General features: G+C 42.2%; 1 non-coding gene across 1 annotated transcript; it reads right to left on the reverse strand.

The window, feature by feature from the left end:
- Positions 1 to 533: 533 nt before the first annotated feature.
- On the reverse strand, positions 534 to 671 carry LOC119037723 (small nucleolar RNA SNORA42/SNORA80 family). The gene has a single exon (XR_005080273.2). It is a non-coding gene; the product is annotated as a small nucleolar RNA SNORA42/SNORA80 family (small nucleolar RNA).
- Between the last annotated feature and the right edge of the window lie 10,047 nt (positions 672 to 10,718).

The raw sequence follows: 10,718 nt of genomic DNA on the forward strand, positions 1-10,718 counted from the left end.
TTTATGGAGCCATTTCTGTGATGAATAAACATTTAGGTTGTTTCCAATGTTTTCCTCTATTACTGTACTTCATGGTCGGAGATGTACCTTTTTCTCATTTTAACGTCTCCGAAATTCTTGATGTCTTATAATGATTTCACAGTGTTGTTCTTTTATTGGTATGTAAAATAATCAGTGCATCTTGTAATCAGTGCTCTTAGATTGATGATGCGTGTATACACATTGCTTAGATTGAACTTCGAATCAGTTGTCACCGTCTGTGCTCTCACTATTGCTCTTACCCTCAACGTGAATCGGGGCATTGTTAGACTCTTCAATGTCTTGCTGACCTAATAGCAGTGAAATGGTATCTCACTGCAGTTTAAACGTGTTTCCCTGATTACCAGGCAGGTTAAATAAACATCGCCTCATGCTTATTGGCCATTTATTTTTCCTTCCTGTGAATCACCTGTTTAAATCTGTTGCCTATTTTTTTAAATAAGGTTGTCTTTTCTGTATTGATCTGTAGGGATTCTTTTTTTTTTTTCTTTTTGCACCGTACAATCCCCTTCAGTGCTCACAGCCCACAGATAAGGAGGCAGGGCAATGGTTGGAGGCTGCAATTCACTCTGGCACGGATGTACTGTGAGAGGCCCACAGGGAAGGGCCCACCAAAAATGTAGGGATTCTGTATAATTACAGATTCATTCATTCATTGCCAGTAGCTTCTTCCAGTGGAAAGTTTATCTTTTTACTTAATACACAGAAGTCTTTATTATGTAGATAATTTAAATGTTAATGGAGTTGAACTTTTTAAAGAAGCCTTTTCTTCTTTTGATTTCTTTGGACTTTTTGTGGCTTGCTCTGTGAACCCTCCAGCACTACACTGTCCCTGTTGGTGGCAGCAGGTGCCATTTCTTGAGCAGGTGCTGTGTGCCAGGCACTGTTCCAAGTGCTTTACCTGGACTGACTCACTCCACGACCATGACCACGACCCTGTTGGATAGGTACTACGAACCCTGTTCTACACCAAGGAAACTGGGGCCAACTACCCTGCGGTAGGTCAGATCATGACCGCTCCCTCCCCTGAAGGTGATCACATCCTAATCTTTGGAAACTATCAACACTAGCTTGTATGGCAGAAGGATGACCATTACTTCCTAAGGCAGACAATAGGATTACATTGAGGATCTCAAGGTGAAGAGGGTACCCTGGCATCTGGGTGAGCCCTAAGTGCAACCCCGGGGTCCTTACAAGAGGGAGGCAGAGTGGGGGTAGCATGCAGAAGAAGAGGCAATGGGAACAGAGAGGCAGAGACTGGAGCGATGCAGCCACAAGCCAAGGAGTGCCGGCAGCCACCAGAAGTTGGAAGAGGCAAGGGACATCTATTCCTTGACATATTTTTCTGTCATTGTCTACCCAGTTTTTCTCTTTAATGAAGTACCTGGCTATCTAATTTTTCTATTGGGTTTTTGCCTTTATGTAGGCTGGATACTTTGCTAGCTGTGCCATAAACATCCTCTCTGGTATATGGTATGACATTTGTGCTGTTTGTTTTGTTTCTGCTTTCACGCTTCCACATTTTCAGTCAAATTTATCATTTTTAATTTACATATATATCTGGTTATGATTTAAGAAGACTTTCTCTAACTTATTTTCTTTCAAAGTTTTGATATTTTTTGGAATATTTAGATCTTTCATATCTCTAGAATTTATTTTTGAGAATAACTGTGTAGGCATATAATTTTATTTATTTTTTCCCAATAGAGAATCAATCGACTCAATACCATTACTAAAATGTCCAATTTTCTCCCACTGACTTGAAATGCTTCTATGTACACATGGATCTATTTCTGAGCTCTCAGTTACATTCTTCTGGTCTCTTCTTACTCAAGTATAAAGGGTTTTTTTTCTTTTTTTCTTTTATTGATTATGCCATTACATTTGTTCTATTCCCCCCTCTGTTCCCCTCCACCCTGTACACCCCTCCCCCACCATCCCCCCCCTTTAGTTCATGAACATGTGTCTTAAGTTCTTTAGATTCTATATTTTCCCTACTATTCTTACCCTCCCCCTATCTATTTTCTATCTACTGTCTATGCTACTTATTTTCTGTACCTTCTCCCCCCTTCTCCTCCTCCCACTCCCCTGTTGTTAACCCTCCATGTGATCTTCATTTCTATGTTTCCACTCCTGATCTAGCTGTCCTTTTGGTTTGCTTTGGTTTTAGGTGTGGTTGTTAATAACTGTGAGTTTTCTGTCCTTTCACTGTTCATGTTTCTTTAACTTCTTTTTCTTAGATAAGTCCCTTTAACATTTCATATAATAAGGGCTTGGTGATGATGAACTCCTTGAATTTGGTCTTATCTGAGAAGCACTTTATCTGTCCTTCTATTCTAAATGAAAACTTTTCTGAATAGAGCAACCTTGGTTGAGGTCTTTGGTTTTCATGACTTGAAATACTTCTTTCCAGCCCCTTCTTGCCTGTAAGGTCTCTTTTGAGAAATCCGCTGACAGTCTTATGGGAACTCCTTTGTAGGTGACAGTCCTCTTATCTCATGCTGCTTCTAGGATTCTCTCCTTCATTTTAATCTTGGCTAATATAATTATAATGTGCCTTGGTGTGTTCCTTCTTGGGTCCAACTTCTTTGGGACTCTCTGAGCTTCCTGGATTTCCTGGAAGTGTATTTTCTTTTCCAGAATGGGGAACTTCTCTTTTATTATTTGTTCAGATAAGGTTTCCACTGGTGGCTGTTCCTCTTCCCCTTCTGGTACCCCTATAATTTGGATGTTGGAGTGTTTAAAGATGTCCTGGAGGTTCCTAAGCCTCTCCTCATTTTTTTGAATTCTTGTTTCTTCATCCTTTTCTGTTTGGTCATTTTTTCCTTCCTTCTGGTCTACTCCCTTGATTTGAGTCCCAGTTTCCTTTCCATTACTATTGGTTTCCTCTGCATTACCATTCATTTTAATTAGTTTAGCCTTCATATGTTCCTCTAATTTGTGACTAAAATCAACGAGTTCTGTGAGCATCTTGATCACCAGTGTTTTGAACAGTTTGGCTATTTCTTCATGGCTTAGATTTATTGGCTCTGGGGCTCTGAGTTGTTCTTGAGCCATGTTTTGATCTGTTCTCGCTCGTTAAGTATGAGGAGCGGAGCCTTAGTTGTTTACCAGGGCGGGGCCACCCAGGTGGCTGGTTTGTGACTCGGTATGTGGAGGTGGGGTCAGAGAGGGAGCAACGGCAATCCTCTCCGCTCACCCAGTCCGCCTCACCGCTCACCCCCACCTGTTTATCTGAGAGCAAATGTGCGAGCCCGCCACCCTGCGCCCATGGTCTCAACGCTCTCCTCTTCACTGGTTTATCTGTGTGCAAATGCTCGACCGACCGCAGACAGCCAGCCACACCTCTTCCCTGGGACTGCCCATAGCTAGCTGGCACCTGGGATCTGTGCCCTTGGCTGCCAGCGCATTGCCCGGGTCGGGGATCTTTTTTGCCCAACCTGCTCCGCTGCTGGCTTTGCCCCTCTCACTGGTTTAGCTGAGCGGTTCATTATTTTTGGACTCTGTATTGTCGATTTTCTGTGTGGTTTGGTTGCGTTTATTGTTGTTAAAACTTTGTTGTTTTAGATTTGGTTGTGCGAGGACGCAAAGTGTTTCCACCTACCCCCTCCATCTTGGTGGAAGTCCTCAAGTATAAAGTTTTAATTCCTTAGTTGTACATGTTTAGATGGTTGGTAGGGCAAGCTCCTCCTCCTTTCTTTTCCCAACTTGTTTTTAGTACTTCTGAATATTTATACTTAAACAATTTAGAAAATATTTAATGATTAAGGCAGTGTTTTTAGAGCAATTTTTGGTCCACACCAAAATTAAGAGGCAAATAGATTCCCCACCTGCTCCCTGTGCCTGTCCCCATCCCTGCACAGCCTCCCCCTTTATGGGCACCCCTCACCACAGTGGTACATTTGTCACAGCAGATGAACCGACACTGACACGTCACATCCAAAGTCTATAGTTATGTTCGGGTTCACTCTTGGTGTTATAGGGTCATCGGGTTTGGACAAATGTATAACGACGTATACCTACTATTGCAGTGTCCTACGGAGTAGTTCCACCACTCCGAAGATTTCTTCCATGCTCTGCCTATTCATCCCCCCCCTCCCTTGAGCCCCCGCAACCGCTGATCTTCTACTGTCTCCACAGTTTTGCCTCTTTCAGAATGTCATGCAAATGGCATCATGTATCATGTAGCCTTTTCTTTCATTCAGGTGTTGTCTTTTCATGGCTGATGGCTCATTTCTTTTCTGCACTGAACAACATTCAGTGGGTGCACCGCAGTTTGCTTACCCATCCATATAATGAAGGATGCCTTGTTGCTCCCAAGTTTTGGCAAATTATAAGCAAAGCTGCTACCAACATGTGTATGGGTTTCTATGTGGCCTGAAGTTTACGTCCCCTTGGGGTTCATACCAAGGAAGGCCCACTACTGCGGGATTGTCTGGTAAGAAACCAGCAGTTTGTTAAGAAACTGCTGCAGTTTTGTGAGAAACCACCAGATTTTCTTACCAAGGGGCTGCATCATTTTTATATGCATTTTAGAATTACCTTATGAAATTCCTTGAAAAAACCTTGGTATTAGAATTGTGATTACATTGAATTTATAGACTATTTGAGAGAATTGACGTTATTATGACAATAAACCTTTCCACTCTCAAAAATGGTTTATCTCTCCAGGTAGGTCAATTTTATTATCCTTCGGTTAAGTCTTATAGTTATACTACTTGTGGCACATTTCTTATTAGGTTTCTAAGGTCATTATGACACTGTATTTCTTTTCCTACTTCATATTATCATTGGTTAATACCAGGAGCTATTGATTTTACTTTTTGTTATACAGAAGTTCGCCTTTCTTGTACTCAAATTTATGGCTTTTTTCTTTAATTGCTTCTGGATGTTGAGTCCACAGTAAGGCATGTTTTCCTCATTTTTCTCAGCCATGCTGGAAAGTCACCGTGTTTTGTTTCTACGTGCGGCTTGGGTGGAAGCAACCCACTCATCCAGTTTCATCTTCTCCGCGACTCCCTAGCACACGAAACCATTTTCCTCAGAGCCTCTGTTTCCCCCACCGATTGGAGACGCTGCCTCACTGCAAACTCCATTTTCATTTTTCTGGAGTTTCTCTTCTGTCCCATTGGTCGCTCTATCTAGCCATGCAGTGCACACGAGCACAGTGTTTTCACCTTGGAGGCTGGACAAAGTGTCTCCGAGTCTGGCAGGGCTGCCGTGCATACGTGCATATGCGTGGGCGAGCGCACAGTTTGCGTAGTAACAGTCGGTGGCCCTTTCAATTTGCAGGCGTGCGTTTTGTCTTGAGTCGTGGGGGGCTGTTTAACGTTTATTTTTCTTCACTTCTTCCTCGCTAATTTTCTCTCATTTCTCTTTCTACTCCTTGGTGCCCTCTTTAGATTGTCCATTCTGCATGCACCTTAGCCCTTTAATTAAGTTTTTAAAATAGTTCAATTTTTATTGAGATTAGTGTGATGGGAATGTAGTGTACAGCATGGTGATTGTAGTAATAATACATTAATAATACTGTTTGAATATTTGAAAATTGCTGAGAATAGATATTTAAAATCTTATCACAGCCCTGGCTGGTGTGGCTCAGTGGACTGAGTGCTGGCCTGCAAACTAAAGGGTCCCTGGTTCAATTCGCAGTCAGGGCACAGGCAGGCCAGGTCCCCAGTACAGAGCACGTGAGAGGCAACCACACATTGATGTTTCTCTCCCTCTTTTTCCTTCTCTTACCCTCTGTCTAAAAATAAATACAAGAAAATCTTTAAAAAATCTTATCACATGAAAAAATGTTGTAACTACACATGGTGATCAATGTTACCTAGACTAATTGTGATGATCATTTTGCAATAGATAAACTATTGAATCCTTATACTGCACATCTGAAACTAATATAATGTTACTGTCAATTACACCTAACTAAAAAAGAGGTGCTTTTCACAACGTATTCTTTTTATTTAATGAATGGGCTGTCTTTATATTTTTCTGAGTGTGGAGCAGCCTTTGGATAAAAAGTCCTGTCTTGGTTGCTGCACTGACTCTGTTTCTTGTGAATCTGCTCTACCGTCCGCTACGTCTGTCCTCCTGATGTTGGTGCTTAGCAACGCATTGTTGTGCACAGGCCTTTAGCCGAGGGCCCCACGTGCCTGTCGGCTGTTCCTGCTGGGCGTTTGTGGAAACGAGTGGGAAACAACGCCGCCGCTGCTGCTGAGAGGGGCACCTTGGGAACTGATCTTTGGGGCGTGGGTGAGCCTGTTTCCTTCCCGCCAGCTGTCCGATTGGGTGGGCACCCTGCCCTCTCACCACCAGCCTCGTCGCTGGAGGTGGGTATCTGCGTGCTGCTGCCTTGCCCACTGGGGCTGCTGGTGGAACATGCAGGGTTGTGTCTGTGTTCTGTGACGATGTCCTTATTCGTCGCCACTGAGCCAGACCTTCTCTGCCTCTGGGTTTTTACCATGAGCATGAAACATCTTCTGTTTTTCCACTATGTATATTTTTTTTGGTGAGGTACACCTGCCGTCCTGTATTGTTTTTTTCTTCTGGCCAAAGGCAACCTTCTGCAGTTTTCCAGGTCTCCTCCTTTCTGTCCCTCTTTTTGTCTTTTAGGGATTCCTTGTGTTTTTGAGCCCAATGAGAATTTCCTTTCCTGTTCTGAACATAAGTGTGTATTTATTATTAAAGATTTTGCTATTAATTTTGTGGATTTGTGGTAGAAGGAGAAGACAATGGCCTTGATTTAGTTTGTCATCTTGAGCCTGAAACTTCAGTTTTTGCTTTCTTCTCCTTTATGGAATTTGGAAATGAATTTTTGCTTACCGAAAGAGAAATTAGAAAATTATACCCATGGTCCAGAACCACATTTTAGTAAAGAATAAATTACAATTTATGGTATGTACCTATTTATTTGTAGTTAAAAACAGCTCATTACTCCACTTTGTATTATTTATAAAGTAGGAAATACGGTAATTATTGAGTCTGGGTCTAACTTAGAAACATGTATTCACTGTATAGAAAAGGACAGAGAAGTAGATTGCAGACCTGGTGCACCTTTGCCTATTATTTACTACTCTGCTCCATCAAATGTCAGTATCTTGCCAATTTTTTTAGATTAAAAATAATAAAGATGGTATTACAGACAGTCGAAGTCTGTTACAGGCCCTTCCCCTGCCCCTGTTCTATCCGCTCCCACTTCCGAGCTGATGCTGACGGGGGTCTGGGGTTGTCTTTGGCAGGTGTGTGCTTGTACTGTCATCACCCAGGAACACAGCGACAAGCAGTGGACAGTGTGTTTTCTGTCTTAAAGACTTCAGGTAAATGACATCATAGTGTGCATATTGTTATTTGCTTTTTTAACTCAACCTTGTGTTTCTGAGATGTATTCCTGTTCACACATGTAGCGCTCACTCATTCCTTTAATGTACCTTTCTGTGACTAGACCACCATTTACTTACCTGTTCTTCAGCTGATGTGCATCCTGTGGGTTGTTTTTAGTTCTTCATTACAAACAGTAGAGCCGTGAGCACTCCTTTTTCCCTTTTCATTGACTTTTCAATAAGTCTGAACCCTCGAGGGGTAAGCAGTACACGGATTCTGTGTCCAATGGTCTTAGCAGGAAGGTTGCTTCGGAGTTGAGCACGAACCCCCTGCTGTCTCTGTGCGCATGAGGTGCCTTTCCTGAGATGATGCTGGTTTTGTCCTGTTCGCCACTGGGAGTCCCTGTATGTTCTCTGCTCTGCACACACAAGCGCATCTCTTGCCTTCACAGAACTAAGTTCTATTTCGAGCATAAACGCCTTCCATTTTAAGGAGAGCCGTGTGCTCCCTCTGATTCTGCAAGACCCCGCTGGGAGCCGGCAGTCATGGCCCCGGACCAGCACCTTCCAGAGAAGACTGTCCCTCCAGAGCCCTGTTCCCGCAGCCTCCCCAGGTGCCAAGATGGCAGAGAAACCCTCGAACGTTCTCGAAGTGTTTTGTGGACATAAGTACTAGAGTGTCCCTAGGGTATACACTTAAAAATGTAACTGCTGGGTTACAGGATACGCACATCTCTCACTTACTTAGACCTTGTGGAATTGCTCTCCAAGGTGGTGATGCCGATTTGCACTCACGCCAGATGCGTGTGGAGACAGACGCTGCTTCCTGAGGCTTATCGACACTGGGTATCGTGGGACTTGCCGATTATTGGCGCTCTTAAGAGGGTTCAATTACAGTGCAGTGTGAACTTAAATAGCATTTTCCTGATATTAATGAAATTAAGTAAGCTTTCTTTTTTATTGGCCGTCAGGTTCCACGTCTGTTGTTTCTGTGTTCCTATCTTCACCCTGTTTTTTGGGGGGTTGTCTTTTTCTGGTTGCTGTCACTCACTCCCTTGACATGCTGTTCCATGACTAGGCTACACTACTTTGTTATAAACCATAAACGTCTTGCCTCGGGTTGTGGCTTGTGTTTCTACCTTACTCATGGTGTCTTTGATGTACAAGCATTTATTTATTTATTTATTTATTTATTTATAATTTTTTATTGATTATGCTGTTACAGTTGTTCTATTCCCCCTTTCATTCCCCTCTACCCTACCCCCCCATCCTCACCATTACCCCCCCTTTAGTTTATGACCATGTGTCTCAAGTCCTTTAGATTCTATATTTCCCATGCTATTCTTGCCCCCCATCTATTTTTTATCTACTGTCTATGCTACTTATTTTCTGTACCTTCTCCCCCCTTCTCCTTCTCCCACTCCCCTGTTGCTAACCCTCCATGAGATCTTCATTTCTATGGTTCTGCTCCTGATCTAGCTGTCCTTTTAGTTTGCTTTTGTTTTAGGTGTGGTTCTTAATAACTGTGAGTTTGCTGTCCTTTCACTGTTCATCTTTTTTTAACTTCTTTTTCTTAGGTAAGTCCCTTTAACATTTCATATAATAAGGGCTTGGTGATGATGAACTCCTTGAATTTGGTCTTATCTGAGAAGCGCTTTATCTGTCCTTCCATTCTAAATGAAAACTTTGCTGGGTAGAGCAATCTTGGTTGTAGATCTTTGGTTTTCATGACTTGGAATACCTCTTTCCAGCCCCTTCTTGCCTGTAAGGTCTCTTTTGAGAAATCAGCTGACAGTCTGATGGGAACTCCTTTGTAGGTGACTGTCCCCTTAGCTCTTGCTGCTTCTAGGATTCTCTCCTTCATTTTAATTTTGGCTAATGTAATGATGATGTGCCTTGGTGTGTTCCTTCCTGGGTCCAACTTCTTTGGGACTCTCTGAGCTTCCTGAATTTCCTGGAAGTCTATTTCCTTTGCCAGCTTGCGGAAATTCTCCTTTATTATTTGTTCAAATAAGTTTTCCACTGGTGGCTGTTCCTTTCCCCCTTCTGGCACCCCTATAATTCGGATGTTGGAACGTTTAAAGATGTCCTGGAGGTTCCTAAGCTTCTCCTCATTTTTCTGAATTCTTATTTCTTCATTCTTTTCTGTTTGATCATTTTTTTCTTCCTTCTGGTCCACTCCCTTGGTTTGAGTCCCAATTTTCTTTCCATTACTATTGGTTTCCTTTGTATTACCATTCATTTCAATTAGTTTAGCTTCCATATGTTTCTCTAATTTGTGACTAAAATCAACCAGTTCTGTAAGGATCCTGATAACCAGTGTTTTGAACTGTGCATCTGAAAGACTGGCTATTTCTTTTTTTTTTTTTTTTTTTGGTGATTGAGTGTATGTTTATTTTTTTTTTTTTAATATATATATATTTTTTTAATTGATTATGCCATTACATTTGCTCTATTCCCCCCTCCCTTCCCCTCCACCCTGCATACCCCTCCCCCACCATTTCCCCCTTTAGTTCATGAACATGTGTCTCAATTTCTTTAGATTCTGTATTTCCCCTACTATTCTTACCCTCCCCCTATGTATTTTCTATCTACTGTCTATGCTACTTATTTTCTGTACCTTCTCCCCCCCCTTCCCCTCCTCCCACTCCCCTATTGCTAACCCTCCATGAGATCTTCATTTCTATGGTTCTGCTCCTGATCTAGCTATCCTCTTAGTTTGCTTTTGTTTTAGGTGTGGTTCTTAATAACTGTGAGTTTGCTGTCCTTTCACTGTTCATCTTTTTTATCTTCTTTTTCTTAGGTAAGTCCCTTTAACATTTCATATAATAAGGGCTTGGTGACGATGAACTCCTTGAATTTGGTCTTATCTGAGAAGCACTTTATCTGTCCTCCCATTCTAAATGAAAGTTTTGCTGGGTAGAGCAATCTTGGTTGTAGATCTTTGGTTTTCATGACTTGGAATACCTCTTTCCAACCCCTTCTTGCCTGGAAGGTCTCTTTTGAGAAATCAGCTGACAGTCTGATGGGAACTCCTTTGTAGGTGACTGTCCCCTTAGCTCTTGCTGCTTCTAAGATTCTCTCCTTCATTTTAATCTTGGCTAATGTAATTATGATGTGCCTTGGTGTGTCCCTTCTTGAGTCCAACTTCTTTGGGACTCTCTGAGCTTCCTGGATTTCTCGGAAGTCTATTTCCTTTGCCATCTTGGGGAAATTCTCCTTTATTATTTGTTCAAATAATTTTTCAACTGGTGGTTGTGCCTTTCCCCCCTTCTGGTACCCCTATAATTCGGATGTTGGAACGTTTAAAGATGTCCTGGAGGTTCCTAATCTTCTCCTCATTTTTCTGAATTCTTA

The sequence above is a fragment of the Artibeus jamaicensis genome, unplaced genomic scaffold (genome assembly GCF_021234435.1).
Source record: "Artibeus jamaicensis isolate MK-2021 breed Jamaican fruit bat unplaced genomic scaffold, CSHL_Jam_final contig_786, whole genome shotgun sequence".
In the NCBI taxonomy this organism is placed as follows: Eukaryota; Metazoa; Chordata; class Mammalia; order Chiroptera; family Phyllostomidae; genus Artibeus; species Artibeus jamaicensis.